The sequence below is a fragment of the Myotis myotis genome, unplaced genomic scaffold (genome assembly GCF_014108235.1).
Source record: "Myotis myotis isolate mMyoMyo1 unplaced genomic scaffold, mMyoMyo1.p scaffold_m19_p_4, whole genome shotgun sequence".
NCBI classification, from domain to species: Eukaryota; Metazoa; Chordata; class Mammalia; order Chiroptera; family Vespertilionidae; genus Myotis; species Myotis myotis.
The window spans coordinates 12230535-12253673 of NW_023416346.1; the positions used below are offsets into that span (position 1 = coordinate 12230535).

General features: G+C 48.6%; 1 protein-coding gene across 6 annotated transcripts in view; it reads left to right on the forward strand.

Moving 5' to 3' along the window:
* The window catches only part of L1CAM (L1 cell adhesion molecule), a 56393-nt gene that overhangs the window by 9987 nt on the left and 23267 nt on the right, over positions 1–23139 (forward strand). For 4 of the 6 annotated variants that reach the window (XM_036305566.1, XM_036305569.1, XM_036305570.1 and 1 more), the window contains exon 1: positions 20967–21078. The exons of 1 other annotated variant lie outside the window; for it this stretch is intronic. The gene's annotated coding sequence lies outside the window, so the exon portion shown is untranslated. Of the gene's footprint in view, positions 1–20224; positions 20569–20966; positions 21079–23139 lie in introns of those variants that run through there. One more of the 6 variants, XM_036305567.1, reaches the window with a different exon arrangement.

A 23139-nucleotide genomic window follows, 5' to 3' on the forward strand; every position in this document is an offset into this window, starting at 1 on the left:
GGCAGCAACCACGTGAGTCACCGTCAGCCAGAGCTGCCCAGCCGAGCCCTCCCCAGAGTCTTTTTTAGAGAATTCTTTTTAAAAAATATATATATTGCCCTGACTGGTTTGGCTCAGTGGATAGAGCGTCGGCCTGCGGACTGAAGGGTCCCCGGTTCGATTCCGGTCAAGGGCATGTACCTTGGTTGCAGGCACATCCCCAGTGGGGTGTGTGCAGGAGGCAGCTGATCAATGTGTCTCTCTCATCGATGTTTCTAACTCTCTATCTCTCTCCCTTCCTCTCTGTAAAAATCAATAAAATATATTTAAAAAATAAAAAAAAAATATATATATATATATATTGATTTTTTACAGAGAGGAAGGGAGCGGAATAGAGAGCTAGAAACATTGATGAGAGAGAAACATCGATCAGCTGCCTCCTGCACACCCACTACTGGGGATGTGCCTGCAACCAAGGTACATGCCCTTGACCGGAATCAAACCTGGGACCCTTCAGTCCGCAGGCCGACGCTCTATCCACTGAGCCAAACCAGTTAGGGCCCCCAGATTCTTATATACAGGGTGGGGCAAAGTAGATTTACAGATCTGAGGACACAAAACACAGTTTATTCTTTTTTCAAAAATATATTTTATTGATTTTCTACAGAGAGGAAGAGAGAGGGATAGAGAGTTAGAAACATCGATCAGCTGCTGCCTCCCGCACACCCCCAACTGGGGATGTGCCCGCAACCAAGGTACATGCCCCCGACCGGAATCGAACCTGGGACATTTCAGTCCGCAGGCCAACGCTCTGTCCACTGAGCCAAACCGGTCAAGGCAACACAGTTTATTCTTATATTATTATTGATTAATTATTGTATTATTTTTCTTAAAAAAATTTTTTTTTATTGATTCAGAGAGGAAGGGAGAGGGAGAGATAGAAGCATCAATGATGAGAGGTAATCATTGATTGGCTGCCTCCTGCACGCCCCCTACTGGGGATCGAGCCTGCAACCTGGGCATGTGGCCTTGACTGGAATCAAAACTGGGACCTTTCAGTCCACAGGCCAACACTTTCCACTGAGCCAGACCGGCTAAGGCTATTGTATCATTATTATTATTATTATTATTATTTTAATTTAAATTCTTTATTGTTTAAAGTATTACATAAGTCTCCCTTTTCCCCCCATTGACCTCTCCCCGGCCATTCCCACCCCTCAGCAATGCCTTCACCCCATCCCCCTGGTGTCTGTGTCCATTGGTTATGCTTATATGCATGCATACAAGTCCTTTGGTTGATCTCTTATCCCTCCCCCTCCCCTGTCTTCCCTCTGAGGTTTGACAGTCTGATCGATGCTTCTCTGTCTCTGGATCTGTTTTTGTTCATCAGTTTATGTTGTTCATTATATTCCACAAATGAGTGAGATCATGTGGTATATTTCCTTCATTGACTGGCTTATTTCGCTTAGCATAATGCTCTCCAGTTCCATCCATGCTGTTGCAAATGGTAAGAATTCCTTCATTTTACCTCAGCGTAGTATTCCATTGTGTAGATGTACCACAGTTTTCTAATCCACTCATCTGCTGATGGGCACTTAGGCTGTTTCCAAATCTTAGCTATGGTGAATTGTGCTGCTATGAACATAGGGGTGCATATGTCCTTTCTAATTGGTGTTTGTATTATTTTTCATACAAATAAATGTAAACCTAATTTTGCCCCTCCCTGTGAGTGTGTGTATATACAATTTCAAGTGTATAATTCAGTGTCATTAATTACGTTCCCAATGTTGCGCAACCACCACCCTTATCTGTTTGCTTTTTTCAAAACATTTTTTTGTACCTACTAAGCAATAACTTTCCATTCTCCTCTCTCCTCAGCCTCTGTGACTAGCTGTAATTAGAGATTACAGCCTCTGTAATCTCTAATCTACTTTCTCTATGAATTTGCCTATTCTAGCTATTTCATATAGAGTCATACAATATTTATCCTCTTGTGCCTGCCTTTTTTACAATGTTTTCAAGGTTCCTCCATATTGTGGTATATATCCAGACTTCATTCCCTTTTATGAATGAATAATACTCTTATATGGCTTTACTACTTTTATCTATTCATCTATTGATGGGCATTTGGGTTGTTTCCACCTTTTGGCTATTGTGACTAATGCTTTGATGAACATGGTATACAAGTATCTGTTTGAATCCCTGTTTTCAATTCTTTTGAAGATATACCTAGAGTAGAATTGCTGGATCACAAGGTAATCCTGTTTAGCTTTTTGAGGAATGCCTTTCATATATATCCTATCTAATAATAGACAAACATGGTAATTAACCATACCTCCGACATGCTTCCCATTGGCTAATCAGGGTGCTATGCAAATTAACTGCCAACCAAGATGGCGGCCGGCAGCCAGGCAGCTGAAGCGAACAGGAGGCTTGCTTGCTCCAGTGATGGAGGAAGCCAAGGTTCCCCGCCTGCTGCTGCCGGCCTCTGAGCTGCACTCTAAGAAACTATGTTGCAATTATAGAAGCTAAACAAACCCCAGATACCTGCTTTCAGCAGCCGAGGTCTCAGAGCTGGAGCCAAACCTCAGAGCTAAAGCCGGCTCTCAGTTCCAGTGACAGCCATAGAAGGTAAATAAATCCCAGAATAAAAAAAAAGAAAAAGAAAACAAAAGGAGAGGTTGGGAGCTTCAGTCGCCTGCCAGCCTGAAAATGGCTTTCAGCCCCTCACCCAGACTGGCCAGGCACCCCAGTGGGGATCCCCACCCTGAAGGGGGTGTGACCAGCTGCAAACAGCCATCATCCTCTCATCCAGGCTGGCCAGGCACCCCAGTGGGGACCCCCACCCTGAAGAGGGTGTGACCAGCTGCAAACAGCCATCATCCCCTCATCCAGGCTGGCCAGGTACCCAAGCAGGACCCCCACCCTGATCCGGGACACCCTTCAGGGCAAACCAGCCGGCCCCCACCCGTGCACCAGGCCTCTATCCTATATAGTAAAAGGGTAATATGCAAACTGACCCTAACAGCAGAAGGACTGGGAATGACTGGTCACTATGACACACACTGACCACCAGGGGGCAGACACTCAATGCAGGAGCTGTCCCCTGGTGGTCAGTGCGCTCCCACAGGAGGAGCTCTGCTCAGCCACAAGCCAGGCTGACGGCTGCCAGTACAGCCGTGGTGGTGGGAGCCTCTCCTGCCTCCTCAGCAGCGCTAAGGATGTCTGACTGCAGTTTAGGCCTGCTCCCCGCTGGCAAGTGGACATCCCCCGAGGGCTGCTGGGCTGCCAGAGGGATGTCTGATTGCCATCTTAGGCCCAATCCCCCGGGGAGCGGGCCTAAGCCAGCAGATGGTCATCCCCTGAGGGGTCCCAGACTGCAAGAGGGCACAGGCCGGGCTGAGGGACCCCCTCCCCCCCGAGTGCACAAATTTTTGTGCACCGGGCCCCTAATATATATATATATATATATATATATATATATATATATATATATATATATATAAAGAAAATTATTGTAGTTATTTTAAAACACTAAATTTTGGAGCAATTTTTTTTTTAAATATTTTTTTTTGTTGATTTCAGAGAGGAAGAGAGAGGGATAAAAGAGATAGAAACATCAATGATGAGAGAGAATCATTGATTGGCTGCCTCCTGCATGCCCCATATTGGGGATCTAGCCCGCAAACCGGGCATGTGCACTGACCAGAAATGAAACTAGGATAGAGTTTTAGTCCATTTATATTTAATATAATCATTGATATCTTTGGGTTTAAGTCTACCAACTCAATGTGTGGGTTCTATTTGTTCCATCCATTTTTTCCTTCTTTTTCTCCTTTTCTGCCTTTTTTGGGGGGACAAATTAGATTTTGTAGTATTTGGTGATCTTTGATGATTTATTAGATATAAATCTTTTTGTGCTATTTTAAAATTGTTGCTCTAGAGATTACAATATGCTTCTTTAATTTAGCACGTTCTACCTTCAAAGAAATATTCTACCATTTGATGAACAGTATAAGAATGTTATAATATGCCCTGACCAGTTTGGCTCAGTAGATAGAGCGTCAGCCTGTGGACTGAAGGGTCCCAGGTTCAATTCCAGTCAAGGGCATGTACCTTGGTTGCGGGCACATCCCCAGTAGGGAGTGTACAGGAGGCAGATGGTTGATGTTTCTCTTTCATCGATGTTTCTAACTCTCTATCCTCATCCTTCCTCTCTGTAAAAAATCAATAAAATATATTAAAAAAAAGAATGTTATAATAGTATTGCAATTGCTATGGTCCCACCCTTTGTGTTCTAAAAAACATACAATATTTTTATATATGACATACAAATTACTTTTATATGTAATATGCAAAAAGTAATCCACATTACACTGTTATTGTATTTACTCTAAACAGTAAATAATCATATATATTTACTCTTAGTGATGTTTTGCACTCTTTTCTTCAGTCTGGTATAATTCCTCTTATATCTAAATAATTAATTTAGCCTTTCTTGTGATGATGAATTCTTTATTCTCATCTGGGGATGCAACTTTATTTTGTCTTAATTTTTTATCCTCACCTGAGGATATGTTCATTGATTTTAGAGATAGAGGAAGGGAGGGAGGGAGGGAGGGAGAGAGAGAGAGAAGGAAAAATCAATGTGAGAGAGAAACATCAATGGGCTATCTCCTGTCCGCTCCCTGACCAGGGATCAAACTCAAAACCCACGTATGTGGCCTGATCAGGAATCAAACCAGCCACCTCTTAGTGCATGGGACGGCATTCAACCAACGAAGCGACACCAGCCAGGGCGATTGTTTCTTCTCTTTAAGATGAATCATAGTTCCTTGATTTTTTTCACACATATCTTAATTTTTTAATTGAATGCCAGACATTATACTATGTAACAAAACAATAAGGAATATCATAACATTTATTTATTTTTATTTATTTTTCTAAAAAGACTAAATTTAGCCCTAGCCAGTTTGGCTCCGTGGATAGAGCATCAGCCTGCGGACTGAAGGGTCCCAGGTTCAGTTCTGGTCAAGGGCATGTACCTTGGTTGCAGGCACATCCCCAGTGGGGGGTGTGTAGGAGGCAGCTGATCGATGTTTCTACCTCTCTATCTCTCTCCCTTTCTGAATCTCTATCCCTCTCCCTTCCTCTCTGTAAAAAATTAATAAAATATATTTTTTAAAAAAGACTAAATTTACTCAATAACCTAGTAAAAGTTTTGAGTATAAGTATCCAACAGTATAAAAAGTACAAAACAGATTTGTAGATTTCTAATATATTAATACAAAGTGCATGAGTACATGAGTATCATAACATGTATGCTACCCCAAAGGGACATACTTCTCCTTTTGTTAAGCTGTTTGTGTGTGTGTGTGTGTGTGTGTGTGTGTGTGTGTGTGTGTGTGTGAGATGAGGGGTTTCGGGGAGAAGAGGGTGTTTTTGAGTCAGTTTGGTATGTAGTTAAGCTGTCTGAGATTTCTTTTTTATTTTTTAAATATATTTTATTGATTTTTTACAGAGAGGAAGGGAGAGAGATAGAGAGTTAGAAACATCGATGATAGAGAAACATCGATCAGCTGCCTCCTGCACACACCCCACTGGGGAGGTGACCGCAACCCAGGTACATGCCCTTGACCGGAATCGAACCTGGGACCTTTCAGTCCGCAGGCCGACGCTCTATCCACTGAGCCAAACCGGTTTCGGCTGAGATTTCTTATTGATTTAGCTAGATTCAGCTCCCTATGGATTTCAGAGTATTTCAAGGTAGGGTTAAGAGCCTTCTCTTTAGTAGGACCTGTGAGCCGAGTACCTGGGGGATGTGTCTTAGTTCTAAGTCACCCTTGGACTTCAATAGATCTATGACCATGTCTCAGGAGCGTCTCCTGCAGGTCCTTTGCCCCAACCCCTGCCATTGCAGTTTCTGCTTGGTACTCGGAGTATGTCCTCCGTGTCCCCTCATCCTGGGCTTGATGTCTCTCAGCTCTTCTGCCCTTCTCCAGCCACCAGCTGCCCCTGGAAGGTTTGGAGTGTGGTTGGTCTCCCTTCTCCTGCCCTGTATTCAGGCTTCAGCACTCCCGATGCATCTAGACCTCAGGGAGAATGGGTCAGTCCACCTGCCCTGCCTCCCAACGGTCTTGGTGAGGCCTATGGAAAAGAATTGTGGGTAAATGCAAACTCTCTTTGTGTCTGAGGTCTCTAGGGATTCAAGCTGTCATGCCGTCCCGCACTTGACCTTTAAAATTTTGTTAAAGGGGCCTCTGTTTCCTTCTCACACAAGTCGATGGCAGCCTCCTCCTGTTGCCGCTGCTGCCAAGCATAAAGGCAGCAACAGCTCTTTCTCCTAGGAAGGCTTGGTATTTTTCAGATTTGGGCTCACTTTTTTCTTTCTTTTTTTTTTTTTTTCTTTTCTTTTCTTTTCTTTTCTTTTTTTTTCTTTTCTTTTCTTTTCTTTTCTTTTCTTTTCTCTTCTTTTCCCTCCTTTTCTTTATTTTTATACCTTCACCCCCTCTGAATAGGCTTAAAAGGGGGGGGGGGGAGAAACAATTATTTTGTAGGTTATCTAGCTTCTTTTTTTTAAAATCCTCACCCAAGGATATTTTCCCATTAATCTTTAGAGAGAGAGTGTAAGGGAGGGAGGAGGGGAAGAGAGTGAGATAGAGAGTGACAGAGAGAAAGAGAGAGAAACATCGATGTGAGAGAGACAGCACTACTGGTTGCCTCCTGCACACAACAGACCAGGACGCAGAATCGAACGCACAAGGTCCGTGGGTCATGCTCTAACCACTGACCAAACCGGCCAGGGTGGTTATCTAGCTTCTTGTAGCTAGGGTGGAAGTGATGTTGTCTTGCAAGTTCTTGTATCCTAGGCAGAAGCAAAATGTCAACCTACTGCCTTTTAATTTATGCTACCACAGAAGTTCTTGTTTGTTCTCCGAATGTTCCTTTTTACAGTATCCTGTTCTTTTTTCATGAATATTCGCATTCTATTATCTCTCTTTGGAAGTTAAGGAGTTTTAAAGAAAATATTTCTTGCCCAGCTGGTGTGGCTCAGTGGTTGAGTGTTGACCTATGAACCAGGAGGTCACAGTTTGATTCCTGGTCAGGGCACATGCCCGGGTTGTGGGCTTGATCCCCAGTGTGGGGTGTGCAGGAGGCGGCTGATCAATGTTACCGTTTCATCATTGATGTTTCTATCTCTCTCTCCCTCACCTTTCCTCTCTGAAATAAAATATATATATATATATATTTAAAAAAGAAAATATTTCTTATTCCTCATAATATTGTTTCCCACAGATTTTCTTCTTCAGTTTGATCTCTATCTTTTATGTTTTTTAAAAATATATTTTTATTTATTTCAGAGAGGAAGGGAAAGGGAGAAAGAGAGACCTCAATGATGAGAGAGAATCATTGATCGGCTGCCTCCTATATGCCTCCTATGTGGGATCAAGCCCACAACCCGGGCATGTGCCCTGACCGGGAATCGAACTGTGACCTCCTGGTTCATAGGTCAACCCTCAACCACTGAGCCACGCTGGCCGGGCCCAATGTTACTCTCTTTAATTCTTTCCTCCTGGAATGGTCAAGTAGCCCAGAGAAAGAGCTTCAGTCTAATTCCTAGGCTGGCAGTCAGCACTCAAGGAGCTACAGAGGGCAAATGTGCTCCACATACAGTAGTAAATATTTATTTAGTCTCCCTGTTTTCAGTGTAGTACCCCTAAAGCTGTTCTTGGTATTCCCTAATCTATCTCAGAGAGGAAGGGAAAGGGAGAGAGAGACAGAAACATCAATGATGAGACAGAATCATTGATCGGTTGCCTCCTGCACGCCCCCTCCCCCCTGGGGATCGAGCCCACAACCCGGGCATGTGCCCTGACAGGGAATCGAACCCTGACCTCCTGGTTCCTAGGTCGGTGCTGAACCACTGAGCCACACCGGCCCAGCTCTAACTGCGTCTGAAACAGATTTTCAGCTGCAGCTTGACATTCACTCCCATTTCCTTTGCTGGTTTTTAAGCCGTGTATGAGCTCTGCCATGTGAATTCAGCTGCTGCTCAGCTGTCCCCACTGCCCCCAGCTTCGCTGGATTTGCTACAGTGGTCACTGCCCAGCTAGCACAATCTTGTTGCTGTTATCTCATCTCCTGTTATTTTTGCCCTTGGGAATTTTTGCTTTTAAAAAGTCATTTAATGTCATTTTCGTGAGGTTTCAGGAAGAAGAGAAAGTAAACTCATGGGTTTAATCTGGCCTCTTGGTTTCCAAGTCAACAGTATGTGGGGAAAGCCTGGAAGAGCAACTGAGTGGAAAGAGAGGGAGGCAGGCTGGGGTCACGTGGCAGGACTGTGGTACTCACAAGCCAGCTTGCTTGGAGCCTAGGAATCCCTAGTGATACCTGTCTCCATACTGATGTGGTTTTCTCTGGCAGCACTTTAGGCTGTTGCGAGGGAGAGGAGAGAAGTCAAATGGGCCTTGGTGGGCGTGGCTCAGTGGTTAGAGTTTTGGCCTGTGCACCGAAGGGTCACAGGTTCAAAGGGCACATACCTCGGTTGCAGGTTCAATCCCTGGCCTGAGTCATGGCTGTGTGGGAGGCAACCTATCGATGTGTCTCTCACATCGATGTTTCTCTCTCTCTCTCTCTCTCTCTCTCTCTCTCTCTCTCTCTCTCTCTGTCTTTCCACTTTTCCCGTCTACTCTCTCTAAAAATTAATGGAGAAAATATCCTCAGAGGAGGATTAAAAAACAAAAACAACAACAAAAGAGACGCCAGATGGCCAATTCTGTTCAAATCCTGGGGGTTTGTAGAAAAACAAGAGAACAGGAGACTTAAGTATGGTGAGATTGGACAGACCAAGCAAGATGCCTACCAAGAGCACTGGCCAGCATTGCTCAGTGGTTAGAGCATCGACCTACACACTGGATAGTCGCAGGTTCAGTTTGATTGCAGATCAAGGACACATACCTAGGTTGCAAGTTCGATCCTGACCCCTGCTTGGGTGCATGTGGGAGGCAACCAATTGATGTGTCTCTCTCACATTGGTACTTCTCTCTCTCTCTCTCTCTCTCTCTCTCTCTCTCTCTCTCTCTCTCTCCTCACTTCCACTATCTCTAAAAAAATCAATGGAAAAATATCCTCATTCCTCAGTTGAGGATAAAAAATAATGCCTACCAAGACAGCTTGCTGCTGTGGGAGCACCTCTAGCCAGAGATTTACACATGGATCATGTTTAGTCAGCTTGGGCTGCCATCACAAAATACCCTAGACTGCCCTGGCCAGCGTGGCTCAGTTGGTTGAGGGTCATCCCATGCATTGAAGGGTTGCCAGTTAGATTCTTGGTCAGGGCACATGCCTAGGTTGTGGGTTCAGTCCCTGGTTGGCATGCACATGGGAGGCAGCCAATTGAGCTCTCTCTCTCTCTCTCTCTCTCTCTCTCTCCCTCCCTCCCTCCCTCTCCCTCTCTCTTCCTCTCTCTCAAATCAATTTTTAAAATACCACAGACTGGGGGTTTAAACCACAGACGTTTACTTCTCACAATTCTAGAAGCTGAAAGTCCCAGATCAAGCAGGGCTGGTTTCTGGTGAAGGCACTCTTCTTGACTTGTAGGAGAGAGAGAGAGAGAGAGAGCCCAGCCAGCGTGGCTCAGTGGTTGCTTGTTGACCTATGAACCAGGAAGTCACAGTTCAGTTCCTGGTCAGGGCACATGCCTGGGTTGCAAGCTCGATTCCCAGTGTCAGGTGTGCAGGAGGCAGCCGATCAATGATTCTCTCCCATCATTGATGCTTCTCTCTCTCTCCCTCTCCCTTGCTCTCTGAAATCAATAAAAATATATTTGAGAGAGAGAGAGAGAGAGAGAGAGAGAGAGAGATATGAAGGAGCTCAATCTCTGCTGTTTTCTTATAACAGTGATGGCGAACCTATGACACACGTGTCAAAGGTGACACGCGAACTCATTGTTTTGGTTGATTTTTCTTTGTTAAATGACATTTAAATATATAAAATAAATATCAAAAATATAAGTCTTTGTTTTACTATGGTTGCAAATATCAAAACATTTCTATATGTGACACAGCACCAGAGTGAAGTTAGGGTTTTTCAAAATGCTGGCACGCCAAGCTCAAAAGGTTCGCCATCACTGTCTTTTTTTTTCCAATATATATTTCATTGATTTTCCACTGAGAGGAAGGGAGAGGGACAGAGAGTTAGAAACATCGATGAGAGAGAAACATCGATCAGCTGCCTCCTGCACATCCCCCACTGGGCATGTGCCCGCAACCCAGGTACATGCCCTTGACCGGAATCAAACCCAGGACCCCTGAGTCCTCAGGCCGACGCTCTATCACTGAGCCAAACTGGTCACGGCATCACCATCACTGTCTTATAAGGACACAGGAATCCTGTCAAATCAGGGCCCACCCTTGTGAGTTCATTTAACTGTAATTACTTTGTTAGAGGCTCCCATCTTCAAATACAGTCACACGGGGATCTAGGGCTTCAACATATGTGTGTGTGTGTGTGTGTGTGTGTGTGTGTGTGTGTGTGTGTGTGTTTTGGGGGTGGGACACAAAATTCAGTCCACAACAGATGGCCACTGTGTATGTCACATAGCCAGCCCAACCTTGTCCTCAGCTGCCTGGACCAGGAGCAAGTACCTGGCCAAGAACAGCCAGTCTATACCTGGTCAGTTCCCTACCCAGGTTACCTGACACAAAGGCTCTTGTCAGGTAGAGATAGTGAGTATTTGGGCCAGTAAGCTTCTTTCTCATGGGTACTTAAACTGCAGAGAGATTAGAAGCCAAAAGTGTAGAGAAAAGGTAATGTGTAATTATCATGAAGGATTAAAGGCCAAGGGGATTAGGCAGAAGCAAAGAGATGTAGAAAAGACAGACACACGTGGCTGGCGTGGCTCAGTGGTTGAGCATCGACCTATGAACCAGGAGGTCACGGTTCGATTCCCGGTCAGGGCACATGGCCGGGTTGTGGTCTTGGTCCCCAGTGGGGGGCATGCAGGAGGCAGCTGATCAATGTTTCTCATGATGTCTCTCTCTCTTTCTCTCCCTCTCCCTTCCTCTCTGAAATCAATAAAAATGTATTTTTAGAAAAAGGAAAAGAAAAGAAAGACACAGTGAGAGAGGGTTATGTAGTTGGTTGGTGGTAACAGGCGCATGGACTGAGTCCCATCATAACAGTACAGAGGTGGGATGTTTGGGGGTGTGAATAAGAAAACCTGGTCTCCAGAGCTTCTTAAAGACATGGTTCAGCCCTGGCCAGTGTGGCTCAGTTGGTCGGGTGTTGTCCCGTGCAGTGAAAGGTTGCCGGTTAGATTTCCAGTCAGGGCACATGCTCAGGTTGCGAGCTGGATTCCCTGGGAGAGGGCATGCAGGAGGCAGCCGATTGATGTTATGCTCTCAAATTGATGTTTCTCTCTCTCTCCCTCTCCCTTCCTCTCTTTCTAAAAATCAATACAAAAATCTTTGAAAAAACAAGCAGATAAACCTACTTCAAACTCCCCAAAGCTCAGATGTTTGATTCTGCCTGGGTTCCTGTCCATGTGTCTGAGATTACTGTTGTGATGATTATTTTTATGTGTCAAATTGACTGGGCCATGAGGTACCCAGACATTTGGTTAAACAACATTCTGGGTATGTCTGTGAGGGTGTTTTAGACAAGATTAATGAATAAAGCAGATTGCCTTCCCTAATGTGGGTGAGGCTCATTTAATCCATTGAAGACCTGAATAGAATAAAGAGGTGGTGTAAGCCCCTAGCTGGTTTGGCTCAGTGGATAGAGCATCAGCCTGCAGACTGAAGGGTCCTGGGTTCGATTCCAGTCAAGGGCACATGCCTGGGTGGTGGGCTCAATCCCCAGTGTGAGGCCTGCAGTAGGCAGCCGATCAATGATTCTCTCTCATCATTGATGTTTCTATCTTTCTCTCTGCAATCAATAAAGATATATTTTTTTTTAAAAAGAGGTGGAGTAAGAGGGAACTCTCCCGCCTGACTACTTAAACTGGGACATTGGCCTTTTTCCTGCCCTTGGGCTGGAACTTACACCATCAGTTCTCCCAGGAATCCAGCTTGCTGACTGTAGATCTTGGGACTTCTCAGGCTCCATAGTCACATGAGCCAATCTATAATAATAAAAGTGTAATATGCTAATTAGACCGCACATCCTTCTGGATGACCTTCCGGACGAAGCCAAGCCGGGTCTGCAAGGGAAGCCCAGGTCCCAGGTGCCTAACCGCAGCCAGAGGGAAGCCCGGGTGCCAGGTGCCAGAGGGAAGCCGGTGCCGGCAGCCAGGAGAAGGAAGGCCTACGTTTGCAAGAATTTCATGCATCGGTCCTCTAGTTCCTTATAACAGATCTCTTTACACACACATACACACACATCCTATTGGCTCTTTTTCTCTGGAGAACCCTGATGAATGCAACTGTCTTCCTCATTCCTACATGAATCCTCCATTAATGGGGAAACTTGAGCATGTTGAAGAGATACACTATAGGGCAGCCGTGGGCAAACTACGGCCCGCGGGCCGGATCCGGCCGTTTGAAATGAATAAAACTAAAAAAAAAAAAAGACCGTACCCTTTTATGTAATGATGTTTACTTTGAATGTATATGAGTTCACACAAACACTCCAGCCATGCTTTTGTTCCGGCCCTCCGGTCCAGTTTAAGAACCCATTGTGGCCCTCGAGTCAAAAAGTTTGCCCACCCCTGCTATAGGGCCTAGGTGGGCTATGGAAGAGAGAAAGGCCAAGTGAGACCTAACAGCTTTGGTGCAGGGTCTAGGGACTAGAAAGTTCTATGAGGTCAAAATGCAGAGGTGGTAGAAAGAAGGAAGTTGGGCCCTGACCAGTTTGACTCAGTGAACAGAGCGTCGGCCTGTCGACTGAAGAGTCCCAGGTTCGATTCCGGTCAAGGGCATGTACCTTGGCTGTGGGCACATCCCCAGTAGGGAGTGTGCAGGAGGCAGCTGATCGATGTTTCTGTCTCATGGATGTTTCTAACTCTCTATCAGTCTCCCTTCCTCTCTGTAAAAAATCAAAATATATTTTTAAAAAGAAAGAAAGAAGGAAGTTGGAAAATGAGAAGGAACAGGTTGAAGGTCATGCTCAGAGACTTGGCATTTAGATCTTAACATGTCAGAGCAACTCTGTGGATGATGAAGAGGTCTGGAAGGCACAACAGTGAGAAGGGGGGGCTGAGGCGAGATCAAGGTGGTTGAAGGTAAGGTCAAGAAACTGAGAGGTTGGGCCCTGGCCAGTGTTGGTTCAGATGGTTGGGCACTGACCCGTGCATTGAAAGGTTGCTGGTTCCATTCCCAATCAGAGCGCATGCCCGGGTTGCAGGCTTGATCCCCAGTAGGGGGTGTGCAGGAGGCAGCTGATATATGTTCTGCTCTCATATCGATGTTTCTCTCACTCTCGCCTTCTCCCTTTCTCTCTTTCTATATATATATATATATTATTGATTTTTTACAGAGAGGAAGGGAGAGGGATAGAGAGTTAGAAACATCGATGAGAGAGAAACATGGATCAGCTGCCTCCTGCACATCCCCCACAACTGAGTTGTGCCCACAACTGAGGTACATGCCCTTGACCGGAATCGAACCCGGGACCCCTGAGTCTGCAGGCCAACGCTCTATCCACTGAGCCAAACCAGTCAGGGCTCTAAAAGCAATTTTAAAATCTTTTTTAAAAAGATACTGAGAGGTTGGGATGTTGTGTGGGTGAGTGGAAGGCTGGGAGTCATTGGTGAATATGCAGAGTGATAGCATAAGAATGAGAAGAGCCTCAAGGAGTCTCATGTTAGGGCTGTGGGTGCCCTCACAACATGGCGGCTGACTTCCAGCAGGAGCAATCCAGGAAAGCTGCCATTTCTGCTTCACTCTGTTCATTAAAAATGATTCACCACCTTGGCAGGGTAGTTTAGTTGGTTAGAGCATTGTTTCAATAGGCCAAGGTTGCGGGTTTGATCTCTGGTCAGGCCACATACAAGAAGCAACCAATGAATGCACAACCAAGTGGAACAAGAAATCAATGTTTCTCTTTCTCTCTCCTGCTTCTTCTCTCTCCAATCAATCAATAAAAATTATTTAAAATTGAATCACCAAGTCCAGCCCTCACTGAAGAGGAAGGGAAGTAGCTACCACCTCTTGAAGGAACATCAAAAAAATTGTGGCCCAGTGGATAGAGCATCGGCCTGCAGACTGAAAGGTCCCGGGTTCGATTCCGGTCAAGGGCATGTACCTGGGTTGCGGGCACATCCCAGTAGATGTGCAGGGGGCAGCTGATCGATGTTTCTCTCTCATCGATGTTTCTAGCTCTCTGTTTCTCTCCCTTCCTCTCTGTAAAAAATCAATAAAATATATTTAAAAAAAAATTGTGGCCCTGACCGGTTTGGCTCAGTGGATGGAGCGTCAGCCTGCGGACTGAAGGGTCCCGGGTTCAATTCCAGTCAAGGGCACATACCCGGGTTGTGGGCTCCATTCCCAGTAGGGGGCGTGCAGAAGGCAGCCGATCAATGATTCCCTCTCATCATTGATGTTTCTCTCTCTCCTTCCCTCTCCCTTCCTCTCTGAAATCAATACAAATATATATATTTTTAAAATTGTGGCCATAGGTTAAAACCACCAGAGCAGAGATATCGATTAACTTTAGACTTTGTTAAGAATGCACGTTAAAATAGCTAGAGTAACTACTAAAAAATTCATACAGTGCTTCTAAATAAATAGAAAGGAAAATGAAAGAAAACAAGTTCGACCCATCTAAAAGATGACTAAGAATGGAGGGAACCAATGGGATGGCTGCGTGGGCTCAGACTTTCTCCCACCTTCTCTTTTTCTTTAGACACATGAGCTGCCATCACTAACAGCAAGAATACCTTTTTAAAAAATATATATTTTATTGATTTTTTACAGAGAGGAAGGGAGAGGGATAGAGAGTTAGAAACATCCATGAGAGAGAAACATTGATCAGCTGCCTCCTGCACACCCCCTACTGGGGATGTGCCTGCAACCAAGGTACATGCCCTTGACCGGAATCGAACCTGGGACCAGGCCAATGATCTATCCACTGAGCCAAACCAGTTAGGGCCCCACCTCCTTTAAATGTGCCTTTGTACTTACTGCTGAGGTAGTGTGTTTCCCAGACCCAGACTGTGTGCAGCCGGGCTCTGGGATGCAAATTAGGTTTTGCCACTCAGGTGCACTTGCACAAGATTTGGAAGGCTGGAGAAAGGGGGGGGGGGCATCTTTTTACTGTGTGGAGCTCTTTCTCAGCTGGATGTCAAGGTCAAGGGGGAGTGGGGCTTCAGCAGCAATGCTCCCGTGTCCAGCCTTTGCTTCTTGTGGCAGCGATGGCATCCCAGGTCCCAGCTTGCTGATCCCTGGCTCATGACTCTGGTGGAGTCTTTTTTAATTTTTTTTTCTCAGCACGGTTAGCCACATTTATTGAATGGAAAAATCTGGGTCATCCTAAATACCTGGTTTCTTCCATTTTCTTCTCAGTATTGAGGCTGTTATGGTGTCTTCTTTTTAAAAAATATTTTTTTTTCTTTTATTGTCTGTAGTTTTACATATGTCTCCTTTTTCCCCAATTGACACCCCCATCTCCCAGCCATTCCCACCCCGGGCAAGCCCCCACTGCCCCAGTGTCTAGTCCATTGGTTACGCTAATATGCATGCATACAAGTCCTTTGGTTGCTCTCTACCCCCGCTCCCCTACCATTTCTCTCTAGATCGATCTATTCTTGTTCATCAAACTATGTTGATCATTATATCCCAAATATGAGTGAGATTGTGTGATATTTATCTTTCTCCGACTGGCTTATTTCGCTTGCATAATGCTCTCCAGTTCCATCTATGTTGTTGCAAATGGTAAGAACTCCTTTTTTACAGCAGCATAGTATTCCATTGTGTAGATGTACCACAGATTTTTAATCCATTCATCTGCTGATGGGCACTTAGGCTGTTTACAAATCTTAGCTATTGTAAATTGTGCTACTATGAACTTAGGGGTGCACATATCTTTTCTGATTGGTATTTTTGGTTTCTTGGGATATAGTCCTAGGAGTAGGATCACTGGGTCAAATAGGAGTTACATTTTTAACTTTCTGAGGAAACTCCATACTGTTTTCCACAGTGGCTGCACCAGTCTGCATTCCCATGAACCAGCAGTGCATGAGGGTTCCTTTTTCTCCACATCCTCGCCAGCACTTGTCCTTTGTTGATTTGTTGATGATAGCCATTCTGACAGGTGTGAGATGGTACCTCATTGTTGTTTTGATTTATATCTCTCAGATGATTAGTGACTTTGAGTATGTGTTCATATGTCTCTGGGCCTTCCTTATGTCCTCTTTCGAAAAGTGTCTGTTTAGGTCCTTTGACCATTTTTTGATTGGATCGTTTATCGTCCTTTTGTTAAGTTGTATGAGTTCCCTGTAAATTTTGGAGATTAAACCCTTATCAGAGATAACATTGGCAAACATGTCCTCCCATGCAGTGGGCTTTCTTGTTGTTCTGTTGATGGTTAAAAAATATTTTTATTGAGAGGAAGAGAGAGGGAGAGAAACTATCAATGATGAGATGGAATCATTGATCGGCTGCCTCCTGCACACCCCACACTGGGGATTGAGCCCGCAACCCAGGCATGTCCCCTGACCTGGAATCAAACCATGGTCTCCTGGTTCATAGGTTGATGTGCAACCATTGAGCAACACCAGCCGGGCTGGTGGTATCTTCTTGAACTCAATAGTTACACTGCTGACTGCCTGTTCCCCCACCTTGCTGATGGTGGCAGAGGTAGAGCTAGTTGTCTTGGGGATCCTGCCCAGAACACACCCCTCTGGCCCCTCTGATGGTTGTATGGTTCCAATTCCTTGTACAAAATCCATTTCTGTGTAAGATAGCTGGAGCAATTTCTGCTTCCTGCCCCGAAACTTCACTGATAGAATGAGGAGAGGAAAGCCCTAGCTGGTTTGGCTCAGTGGATAGAGCATTGGCCTCCGGACTGAAGGGTCCCAGGTTTGATTCCGGTCAAGGGCACATGCCTGGGTTGCGGGCTCGATCCCCAGTGGGAGGTGTGCAGGAGGCAGCCGATCAATGATTCTCTCTCACCGTTGGTGTTTCCATCTCTCTCTCCCTCTCCCTTCCTCTCTGAAATCAATAAAAATACGTTTTTTAAAAAAAGAAAGAGAGGAAAGAAAGTGGGGGTGAAGGCAGAGAAATTTGGAAAGGAAGATAAATAGAAAGCACTTAGTAAGCGGACAAGAATAGTAAATCTAAACATACAGCAACCACTACCAACGAGATCAACAAAACCCTACAGGTAGAAGACAGACAGGCAGACAAAGTCACCGTGTGACCCAGCAGTCTACTCCTTGGTGGTTACCTCACTGAAATGAAAGCTGCTCACCCAAAGTCCTCTGCGGTGAACGTTTTGAGCAGCTCTATCCATCATCGCCCAAAGCTGCAAACAACCCAGATGTTCTTCAGCGGGTTTACGGCAAAACAAACACTGGCACGCTACTCAGTGATAAAACGGAAAAACTGCTCACACACACGCACACGCACACACACATGCGCACACATACACACACACATGCACACGCCACTGACAATCCCCAAAACTACACTAAGCAAAAGAAGCCAGATGAAAGAGTACATACTGTACAATTGTGTCTGTAATAAATTCTAGCAAAAACAGAAGGTAGCCCAGTGCGAGTCAGGGGCCAGGGGCTGGGGCTGGAGGGAATTTGTAGAAGTGATGGAAATGTTCTATATCTTTTAAAAAATATATATTTTTACTTATTTCAGAGAGGAAGGGTGATGGAGAGAGGGATGGAAACAGCAATGATGAGACAGAATCCTTGATCAGTTGCCTCCTGCACGCCCCACACTGGGGATCAAGCCTGCAACCCAGGCATGTGCCCTGACCAGGAATCATACCGGAACGTCTGGTTCATAGGTTGATGCTCAAACCACTGAACCACGCCGGCCGGGCTATATCTTGATTTCGATGGTGGTTATGCGACATTTATCAAAATTCATTGAACTGTACACTTCAAAAGGGTGAATATTACTGTATGTAAATTATACTTCAATAAAGGTGGTTTAAAAAAAGATAAGACTTAAAAAAAAAGAAAAGTCCATTTTTTTGGTGCCCCTAAATAAAAAAAATGGTAAGGACTTGTAGACGGTATCAAACTAAACCAAAGCTAAACTATATGCTGTTTCAAGAGATACACCTAAGACACAGACATAGATGGAAAGGGGACGAGTACAGAAAGATATGCCAGGCTCACAAGCCCACCCTGGTAGCCGGCTGGGATGTTCTTCGTGCTCTAAGGGCTTCTGTGACTCACACCCCTCATCACATGGCTGTCTGGGGGTAGTCTGGCCAGACTCTAGGGGACTGCCCTCAATCAGCTGACTGCCCAAGAGAGGTGGGTCACAGGGAGCTGTGAGGAGCACTTGCCATTGAAGGGGGTGTGAATGGGCAAGACCCAACCCTCTGTCTGTCTAGGACTCCCCCGACCTTCACAGGGAACACGTGGCCATGGAGCAACGGCTCACCTCTTGTTCAAAGCCAGTCCCTCCTGCTTCTCTTGGGACTTGCTCTGCCCCAGTTCCTCTTTTGTTTCTCCTGCTCCTGCTCCCATTGACCCCTCCATCTGGGCAAACAGCAGTGGGAAAATGGGCTTTGCGGTCACCCAGAAGCAAGTTCAAAGCCCAGGTCTGCCATTTACCTTCTGGGCGATCTTGGGTAAGTCACTTGGCCTGTCTGAACCTCCGTTTCCTCATCTGTGAAATGGGGGCAATCGTGGTGCTTACTTCATAGTGACGGGCTGAGGAGTCAGTGAGCAGAGGCGCAGGGAATGCCGGGCACAGCACCACCTGGCTGAGTGACTGTGTGACCTGGGGCTCCTCATTTGGAGGGCGAAGACAGTAACAGAATCTTCATCACAGGTTCATGTTCAGATACAATGAGCAAGTGAAGAGAAAGACTCCCTGGCTGTGCTCCCGGGACACACTCCTTGGCCTCTTTGGGCTTCAGGTTCCTCATCTGTCATATGGACTAATGGTGGGCCTCCCTGGGTCGGTGTGCAAAATAAACGTGCTAATACACGAAACATGCTTAGAACAGTGGCAGGCTCCATAAATGTGACTTAGTGTAATAATGGCGATGGGGACTAGTATACTAGCTTCTATAAAGGATTTGCGGAAGTTGGTGCTGGGGAAAGAGGTCTTGGAAACTAGAGGGGTGAGTGGAAGCAGGAGTGGCTGGAGAGAAGGGAGGCCAGGCCTATCAGTGGTCAGATCAGAGCAGGCAGGAAGCGGAGCGCAGAAAAGTGCATCATGGAAAATACCCCCATCTCGGTTGCTCAGGCCTGCCCTTCGCAGCCAGCTCCAGGCCTACTGACCTTGTGCCCCAGCTCAGCCTCCTCGTGGCTCCTGAAGGGGCTGGACCAGGGGCACAAGAGTCCTGCCAGCATTCCCACTCTTGGTCTCCTGGCACCAAGAGCCTGGCCACTGGCAGGCCTGGGGGTAGGCCTGAGCTGAAAGACCCTCCACCTTCATCAGGTATCTAGTCTTTTTTAAAAAATATATTTTTATTGATCTCAGAAAGAAAGGGAGAGGGATAGATAGAAACATCAATGACAAGAGAGAATCATTGATCGGCTGCCTCCTGCACACCCCACACTGGGGCTGGAGCCTGCCACCTGGGCATGTGCCCTGACGGGGAATGGAACTGTGACCTCCTGGTTCATAGGTCGACGCTCAAGCACCGAGCCATGCTGGCTGGGCTCGGGTGTCTAGTCTTGTGCTTGCTCTTTCTCAAGACAGCCAGAAACATGGCATCCAGACCCTCCCTGGCAGAAGGTGGGGCCATTCCCAGCCTCCCCTTCCTGGAGCCGGCAAGGAGATGGTTGGATGGGGTGGGGACAACAGGCCAGGGCCGCTCCCAGCTAGGCCTCCTTCCCGGCTTGGAGGGTCTCAGGAGGCTGTGCTGAAGGCCCCGGGAATGCTTCACTGGGCAACAGGCATGCCCATAAAAATACCGTGGCCACCAGGGCTGCAATCTGCCATCTGGGCCCTAGGCCTTCCTTGCCCTGCGGCCGGCTAGGCTCACTCCGGAATTCCTGCGCCCTCAGCGTGACCGCCACGAGCCTAGGGGGGGCGCTGGGGAGGAGCTCCTTACCCAGGCGTCCGGGGCAGGGCTGCTGAGAGTGGGGCCACCGGGGAAGGTCGGGATGGGGCTAATCCCCGCGACAAAGAAATAAGACGTGGAGCTTGGGAAAGCTGGCAGGGAGTCAGAGGAATATCTGGGAACTGGGAGTGGCAGTTAGAGGGGCGCCTTCTTAGCCACCTCCTGGCCCCCAGGCTCTGGACTGCCCAGGAGCTCGTGCCCATCTGCGCGCTCCATCTGCGCGCTCCTGGCTGCCGGAGATCGAGGCCCGCGCACCCCGCCTGGGCTGGGCGCCTAGGATTAGGGGGCACTCGTGGGGAGAGCCCAGAGACTCAGGAATCCTGCCTTGGGTGGGGAGGCATCCAAACACCTCAAGACGGGGACACGGCTGGGACGGCGTTGCCTGTGAGTGCCCATAGGTCGCCAGCACCCTGGAGGGCAGAGATGGCTGGGGGAGGGGAGATGGGTGTCTGTTTCCTACTCGACTCCTCTCTCCAAGGCCCAGCCCCGAACCCTGGGAACACTCCCGCCCCGCGATTCCTGTCCCGAGCCTCCACTGCGGTGCGGGGTCCGGGGTCCGAGGCACTCCGGGGCTGCGGGCAACGGTCCCACTGAGCTCCCCGAACGGGCCAGCAGGGGTTCCCAGGCGCGCGAGGCTCCGCAGCCAGGCTCCTCCGGGACGAGGGGTGAGGGCGCGGGGGGCGGAGCGGGCAGCGGGGGAGGTGATCTCACTCCCCCCTCCCTCCCCCTGCGCTCCCCTCCCCTTCCTCCCGCGCGCACGCCCGCCCCGCCCCGCCCCCGCCCTGCCGCCTCCGACGCAGCATCTCCAGGCTTCGCAGACGCACTCGGGCGGCGGGTCCGAGGCCGGCGTGCGCGGAGGCTGGGCGGGCAGCCTGAGTGGCGGCCGTAGCGCAGGTAAGGCGGGCAGGCCTGCCCTTGGGACCGGCCGCGGCTGCAACGTCCCCGGTCCCCGGTCCCAGCCCTGCCCGGGGGCGAGAGCGTAAGCGCCGCTCCGCTGGGCTCGCGGTCACGGGTGGGGCGGCCGGAGCCCCACCCAGGTGCCCCCCCTCCACCCGCTCGGCCGTGCGGACAGGAGTGGGGCTAGGGCAGGGGACCAGGGCCAGAGCCCGACAGGTGAGGGGTACCTGGGTTGCGCCCAAAATGCGGATCCGAGAAGGGACACTCCGGGTGGGTGGGGGGAGTCAGACAAGGTCTGTGCAGGCAGGTGGGGGCTGAAGTTGGCACGTCCCTATGGGTGTGTGCATGTGTGAGAAAGGGAGCGCGATGGGGCCTGATGACGCCCCCCCCCCCCCATAGGCTGCCGTGGGGTGTGGCCCTGGGCGTGGCTGGCCCTCTTTCCCAGTCGAGGTCCCAGTTCCACTGAAAATTCGGTGGCCAGCGTGGTGGGAGGGGAGGTTGGGGTAGGCTGCCCCTGCAATGGGGGGAGGGGAGGGAACCGGGCTGGGCGCTGCCTGGCCCTCCGCCCCAAGGTAGGGGTGGGGGGCTTTGTTCTTCTCACTCTTCTTTCCAAACCCCAGCCTGGACTCCTCGGAAGTCCCCTCTGAGACTGCACCAGGATCGGGGTCTCCTCCCCAGAGGCACAGGGTGCGCCTGGAGCCTCAGTGAGATGGGCCTGGGCGCCCACCGGTGCGCCTGTGCACATGGTTGTAGGATGTGGGTCCACCAGGTAGAGGCGTGGGAGGGAGGGCATCACTGGCTCAGGGCCAGGGGTTCTAGAAAGGGAGATGCTCGGCTCAGGCCCTATCCATACCCACGGCAGGTCTTTTGCCCGTTGCAAAGTCTTCCTGCCCCTGTTTGCTTATGGGAGGGTCCACAATTCCTATCACCCCCTTCCTCAGGCAGATTTTGGGAGTCTCTTGGTTGGCAGGGATGGCAAAGAACACCTAGCACAACCTGCTGCCCCCTACAGGATATCTGGAGCCCCGCCCATCACTGCCTGTCTCTCGGTGGCAGGCCGAGGGCCATCTGCCCCCTCAAGAAGGGGAGGCTTGGCATCCCCCTCCACTAGGTGCCCTCCTTCCAGTTAACTCCACCCAGAAGGCAGGGGCTTCTGGGCAGCCCAGTGCCATCTCTGCTGACTCATGTGAATAATCCAATCAGCCTTTCTTCTCATAAAGTGTCTCTGAGCCTCATCTTTCTTGTCCCCTGTCGGGTGGCTGGGGCAGGGGCCTGCCTGGGGCCTCTCGCCTGTGGCCAGCTTCTGACTGTAGGCAATGGGACTGAGCCGGGCCTGCCTCTCACCTGGCGCAAGCACGTGCACCCATGGGCTCCTGAGCCTTCGGGGCTCTTAGGTGTTTGTGACCACATGGGGAGCTCAGGTCAGGGCTGGGACCCTCAGCGCCTGGCCATTTTTCTATGCTGCGTCCTCGTCTCTTTCCATACTTATTTCTGTCTGTGTGTGCGTGATCCCAAAGGTGGTACATCTTGTTGTGGTGGTGCACTTGAATTATACAGAAAAGAACAAAAGAAATTAAGACTCACTGGGGATCTGACCACCCAGAGAGAAACCCGCTCGGCACACCCCAGCCTCAATCTCGTTGGTTCGCTACAACCTGCTTCTGGGAGGTTACTCCACCAGTGGCCAGACCCATGCAGAGCACCGAGTGGGCACACAGCAACCTGAGGCGGCGGGCCCCTCCCTGTGCAGTAATGAGCTCCTCCCTGCTCGACCACTCCGTGGCCCATGGGCTGGGCTGCTCACTGCCAAGTGCTCACGGCTGCCCATGGAAAAGCCAGTAATGAACCAGACTGACACTGTCTTCGTCCTCGGGGGCACAAATTGGCTTTCCTTTTTTTCTTTTGTGACTATCTGAAGGGGAAAGGGAGGTGCGGAGTAGGGAAGGGCCCGCTCCAGCAGACAGGAGCACCCAGGCTGCGCTCCCATCGGCCTTTTCCTGCCGCTGGGGAGGGTGCCTTCCATGCCACATGCTTCGGCAAGACTGGCTGGGGAGGGTG